The 6,176-nt window shown below is 52.4% G+C and overlaps 1 long non-coding RNA gene across 2 annotated transcripts; it reads left to right on the top strand.

Moving 5' to 3' along the window:
* Positions 1 to 987: 987 nt before the first annotated feature.
* Positions 988 to 6,067, top strand: LOC146594891 (uncharacterized). 2 transcript variants are annotated; one of them, XR_014896070.1, is made up of 3 exons: positions 988 to 1,009; positions 5,188 to 5,345; positions 5,687 to 6,067. It is a non-coding gene; the product is annotated as an uncharacterized LOC146594891 (long non-coding RNA). The 2 variants fall into 2 exon arrangements; XR_014896069.1 differs by lacking the exon at positions 988 to 1,009 and adding an exon at positions 3,218 to 3,237.
* Positions 6,068 to 6,176: the final 109 nt, after the last annotated feature.

Raw genomic sequence — 6,176 nt, 5'->3', positions numbered from 1 at the left:
GGAGGTGAGGAGTGCGGGAGCTTTATTGCTCTGCGGATGCGGGTCCCCAACACGGAAACATTTTCAAATCTATGAGCCTTGAATGGACAAATACTCACTATTAATATGGGACATGGACGAGTGGCAAAAAACCTGAATGGAAAGTGTGCGGTAGCTTTGGGAGAAACTAACGATGTGCTTCAGCTCTTGCCATTACAGGGAAGGAGAGGGGGGGAAACCCTTTCTGATTAATAACTAGCAGGGTAATGTTGAGGGCTTTTTCTGCCCGATTGCCTTTTTGAATTAGAGCCGATTTCTTCACACTTCAATAGGGCCTGTCTCTTTTAAAATGACTGACAGATTTGTTTCTCCTTTTCTCTCTCCCTGAGACTTAATGATGTAAATTTTCTAATTAGTTAAATCACGTTGCTTAAAGGCCTTAATATTTACCGGGCAAGGAATGATAGTCGTGTTCGGATCTCTTGAAATAACCGGTGAAATAACATTAGGCTTTTTAGAGGGGGGGAGGAGGGGGGAGGGAGGGGTGGATTGGGGAAATACAACGTAAAATGAGAGCTAAAGTTCAGCCTGGAGCTTCTTCCCTCCTCCCCCACTCCCCCAAACCCGCTTTTATTTTTCAATCAGCTAAGATTTAATTAGGAGCCCCCAGGCCGGACGATCTGATATTTTCTCATTAGTTTCCCATCAGTAATCTTGAGTGTTAGATTGGCTTAAAGGTTGTCAACATTTGACCAATTTTATTTAAGGCAAAGAAATCACGCATTATAGCTCCGGGACCTGAGATCTGAAAATAAATCCTGCCCGGATCAGCGGAACTAACAGGCGAAAAAAATGTTGACAATTCATCGTTGTATTTAATAAGTTGCATAATGTATAGTACACAGAGGGAGAGAGAGAGAGATGGGGCGGGGGGGAGAGGGAAATCCACGCGGTGAGATGCGTGTATAAGGCATCTAGCGCGCCTGTTACGCGCACACCTTCGCGGAGGGTTGTGGTGAGCGCTCGGCAGGTACTCGGGGACGGGGAAGGGCGGCTGCAAGAAGAGACGAGAGGGGCTGGGGCTGCGCGGCGCTGGGAGCGTGTGTGTGTGCGCGTGTGCGTGCGTGCGCGCACGGGGGGGGGGGGGTGCACGCGCGTGCGGGTGTGCGCGCGTGTGAGCGCGGGTGCGCGTGGGAACGCCGCGCCGCCGCGCCGGCTCCCAGGCGCAACGTCGGAGCGCCCCCTGCTGGCCGCGCCGCGCAGCACCGCGCAGCACCGCGCAGCACCGCGCCGCGCTCGCTGGGCGCTTAATGACACCAATAAGGGATTCACTACGCGGCGCGCAAGGCGCGCGCGCCCCCAGCCCGGTGCGCAGCGCAGGTGGCAGCTCTGTTTGGCCTCGGAGGATTACAAAATAAACTGCTTAGGGTTCTTTTATTATTTTAAGTACAAAACTACTGATACCAAAAGGAGGGAAAATTTGATAACGAGGCTAAATACGCGTTCTGCGGGCTCTGCGGTTTAGCTGGCGTCCCGTCTCCGCAGCGCACGCCGGCAGGGCAGACAGCCCCAGCGCAGGCAGGCACCGCGGCCCCGCCGGGCCCGCGCCCCGCCCGCGCAGGCGGCGCGCCCCTCGGGCACTGCTGCAGGGCGGGCGGAGAGAGCTCGGGTGGCCGCAGCCCCCCAACCTTGGCAGCGCACCCCCCGCCCTCCGGGCTGCCCCGGCGCTCCCGCGGCCCTGGGCGCGCAGGGCGCGCGTGCCCGCGGGTGCGCGCCCAGCGCAAACACTGGGGGGGGGGGGGGGGGAGCGCAAATGGCAGGGAACACGGCAAAATGAGTGTCACATGGTCCTGGTAATTTATAGATAAGCCTGCGATTTAATGTTTGTTGCAAACACGACAGAAGGGTAAAATCAACTGATCTGGTGCTATTTCGTCCTCAGGTTTTCCCCCAGTAAGAAAAGGCTGTTCCGCGCGTTTCTGTGCCTCCGCGCACGCACGGCCCTTCGCGAGCCGGGAGCCCCCGAGCCTGGCCGCCTTCCCCAGCGCGCTCCGCCGTGTCAGCTCCCGCCAGCAGCCCGGTGTCCGCGGAGCTCCGAGGAAGGAACCCGGGGGAAGCGGGGCAGGAGCTGGGGGGGCGGTGCGGCTCCGCGGGCGCGCCGCGGCCGGCGGCGCTAGGAGCGCGGCCCCGGCCCCGGCCCCGCGGGGCGAGCGGCGGCCCGGGGCGGCCCCAGCGCCCCAGCGCCGGCGGCCGCGGGGGCGGCCCGGGCGCCGGGCGGGGGCTCTGCCCCGCGCTGCGGAGCGCGGCAGCCTGGCCGCGCAGGGCAGCGGAGCGGGGTAACAAAAGCAGAACTCTGCTCGGGAGCCACCAGCAAAATCCTAAACCGCCCGCGTTTAAACGGGCACCCAGCCTCCATGTGTACTGGGGTGGCGCAGTAAAATATTTAGAGTTTAAAGGATTATTTCGCCTATTAACAACAAATCCCAAACCCCTCAGAGCTGCGCCTAGCTCCGCTGGTTCAGGGCTGCGCCTAGATAAAGTCCAGATCAAACAATGCTTTGCAGAGGATCTAGCTTCCTGGATCAAGGCATTAGTTGCTCAAATTTATTTTCTTTTAAAAACGTGTATGTAAGGGAATGGGGGTCGGTGGGAGGAGAATATTTATCAGGATACCAGAAGATACCTTTCTTGAAACAAAAGCAAGGGGAATCATCTCAATTGCAAATCCATCAGGCAGAGACCAAATAACAATATTTATAGGATGGTACTCAAAAACACAATGTGCTTAAGAACAACAACAAATGCTTACTACAGTTGCTACAGCGCAGCTTAATAAAAAATTAGCCTTACTGACAGTGTTGTCAACATCTTAAGTAAATTATCATAGCGATGGTCTTTGGAGAAGAGAACCCACACTCCTTGGTAAAACACCTCCTATCATTAATCTTAAACCACTTGAAGATTATGATGGAAAGAATGGGATCAGTAACCATTATCATCTCAAATTGCTGTTAAAAACTCCGCTGTTTATTTTTGCAACCAAAGCAAATGTAACTGGGAAATGCAGAAAAGGGAAGAAAGGAAAACACAAGAAAAGCAGAACAATTGAGGCGAATCCTGTTGCAACCCCGATGATAAACACATGGAAAAAGCTGTTACTGCTCTGTGGATTGCTGGAATTTGGGTAGACATTAGAAAAATAAACAAAGCGATGGCTCCGCACCAGCTCTGTAAACGCAACGGTGCATTCAATGGAAGGTAACTTTTCAAAATTAATTGTATTTTTCTGAATATTCAATATTTGCCTTTATCTACATCGATCATTTGATAAATACCAAAACTACTAAAAATATACTCACACCTATAACTCTTCATATCTTAAAATAAATTCCCTTTTACCCTTTCTTACTGATAGTTTTGTATGCGTTGCATGTTTTGACAATAATTCTCAAAGTCCATAGTATCATTTCTGTGAAGAGCCGACATACTCGAAAATTTTGCTCAGAGGGAATTCTTTTCAGAAAGGATCTATGATTTTTATAGTAATCTCTCCTGTTACAACATTATCCCTTTTGGAAATCCATTTTTACATCAGAACAAAAAAATTGCTCTTTTGTTACACCAATTCCAGGATTTGGCAGAGAGGGGGGAATCTGCTGGTTTAGAGACACTCGACCTGAAACGCTATCGGCGGATCTTTACACCTTCCACGAGTTCACAAATCGATGCGAATTGGGCGCACGCCTAAACGTGATCACATTCAGATTTTTTTTTTTTTTTTTTTTTTTTTGAGTTATTCTTTGGAAATGGAAAAGTTTACAGGAAGCCTTGAAACAACGCGCTGCACCCCGCGGCCCTCTTTGCTGCTCACCTCCTCCCTCCCTCCCCCCCAAAGAAAGAAAAAAGGAGGGGGGCGTTAAGGCGGGAGGGAGTGAAACACCCCGAGTCTTCTTCGCCCGGCGAAGCGGCATCTCCCCGCCGGTCCGCGAAGGGCCGTCCCGGCAGAGCTGCGCGGAGGCGGCAGCGGTGCGCGGAGGCAGCCGCGCCGCCGTTCCGCCCGCAGCGCAGCGCAGCGCAGCGCGGGGAGAGGCGCGGCGCTGCGCGGGCGCTGCGCGCAGGTAGCGCCGCGGGCGCGCTGCCCGCTCGCTCCCCCGCCGCGGCCCCGCCGTGACCCCAGCGCGGAGCGGCGGCGAGGTGAGAGGTGACGCTGCGAGCCAGCGCAGACCTGGCCCTTTTAAAGCCACAGCTAATCAGTCCTCTGCTAAATTAAAATATAGGGACCAGAGGGGAAGCAATTTCGTTGTAAAGAATTTCCCTGCCCGCACCAGGAACGAAATGGTGTTAAAGTGCGGAGAGTGCTCGCCACAACGGGCAGATTTGTCACCGAGGAGCACTTCGGTGAAGATGAACTGTAAAATCATACGTCCGCTGTAGGGATCCCATAGATCTACCCGGGTGTGAGATGATGCACCACACGCACACGCAGCAATAAAATAAGGTTACCGACTTGCAGAAAAAAAACTTTAGCCCCATAAACTGCACGGTGGGGTGAGGATCACAGGACACGAAGACGAGCTGGTTAACTGCTTACCTGGCTAAATAGTCACTGCCTCCTTTACAACACGGAGAGAAACCGAGGTGGAAAAAATAGTGATACAATTTCGAAACAGTTAATTTATCCTCGGTTTCAAGTTATTCTCTTACCTCTGTAAGAAATAAGGAACTAACTGTGGTGTATGAATGTGTGTGCGTGCGCGCCCCATACGTATGTTAAATACATATGTGTTCATGACTTACAAGTGTGTGTAATGTGAACACGCGAACTGGCCCACAAACAGGGGAAAGGGRTGACAGTTAATTTTTTCCTCTTTAATTAGGAAATATTTCTTTACTGTCTTGGCACCCATTATTTTTTAATAACTCCATAGAATCAGGAAAAGAAGGATAAATGTCTGCTGCAAGTAATCTGCTCTAATGCAATTACTTTACTAGGTTAACATGTAATTGCAAGCACAACAGAGGAATTGTCGTGAATGAGATGTGAAGGGAAAAGTGAAAAATAAAGACTACTAGAGGAATAATAATATTTAAAGCCATGTATACTTGAATAGGTCGTAGCATGAAATGGTTGGCTTTGAACAGCATAGCTCTGTCAAAGCTAGATTACAAAGAAACTTTTCTTTTCTTGTCTTTTTTATTGTGTTTCAGGCAGCAAAGTGTTGGTGTCCAAAGACCACGAGTCAGCCTCCTGGCTGCTGGTAGAGTTAATTTAGGTGCGGAGCTCACGGAGCCGAGCGGGAAGGAAATGACTGATTCCTCCAGAAAACCCTGTCCCGAAGCAGCGCCCAAGCAACCGCCCGAGCCAGGTAAGCTGCTGCGCGGAACTATTTTTAAGTGAACAAAAAACGTCTGACGTGAGGGACGAGCTCCCCGCGGGGGGGAGGSAGCGCGGCCGCGCAGCGCCGCGGAGCCCCCAGCGCGGCGGCCGCGGGAATACGCCCCTCTCGGCCGGTGCCGCGGGGGAAGGAGGGCCGTAATCCGCCAGGATCAGGGGAGGATTGAGGCTGCGGGAAGGGCGGGTTGAAAGGGTGGCAGAGAGCAGGTACAGCGTCTGCTGGGAAAGGCCAGCGGTCCTGCTCCTGCTCGAGCTGCGCTGCAACTTCTTCCGAGGCTTTTTMTTTCTTTCCTTTTTCATATTTTTTTTAAGACTGGAGGTTGCTTTTATCCTACGAGACTGCTATATTTATCTGCAAGACATCCAGAGGACTGAGGCACTTGGCAAGCAGGCATTGCTAAGGGCAGGCTCAGCGCGGTGGCTGGTGCAAGACTCGCACACCCATCTGCTCAGGGACAAAGACAAGTGTATTGACAAGCACACTCACTTCCCGAGATCTCTGTGGACGAAACTTCATTGCACTGATGTGGACCTGAATAAATACAAGAAACGCTGCAAGTTCAGCGGTCAGCAGAAGCGTTGGGCTCGCTTTATTGCTAGCTGTATCCGCCRGCACAGGGAAGGCTACCGACCATTATTTCCCAATAAACTATCCCATTTGCACAGAGGTGGGGCCAGCTCTGGAGAAGCGCAAGGGGCAGAGCTACTCACTACTCTGCTCCGAGCAGAGGAAAGCTTTGACCCTCGGTCTCTCTGATCACCGTCAACTTTAGAAAGCTGTGAGCGGGTCGCCTTTTTGCTC

This window comes from Rhea americana, unplaced genomic scaffold, assembly GCF_003343005.1.
Source record: "Rhea americana isolate MKP2758 unplaced genomic scaffold, rheAme1 scaffold_245, whole genome shotgun sequence".
Lineage (NCBI taxonomy): Eukaryota > Metazoa > Chordata > Aves > Rheiformes > Rheidae > Rhea > Rhea americana.
This window is presented reverse-complemented; position numbering and strand designations above follow the sequence as displayed.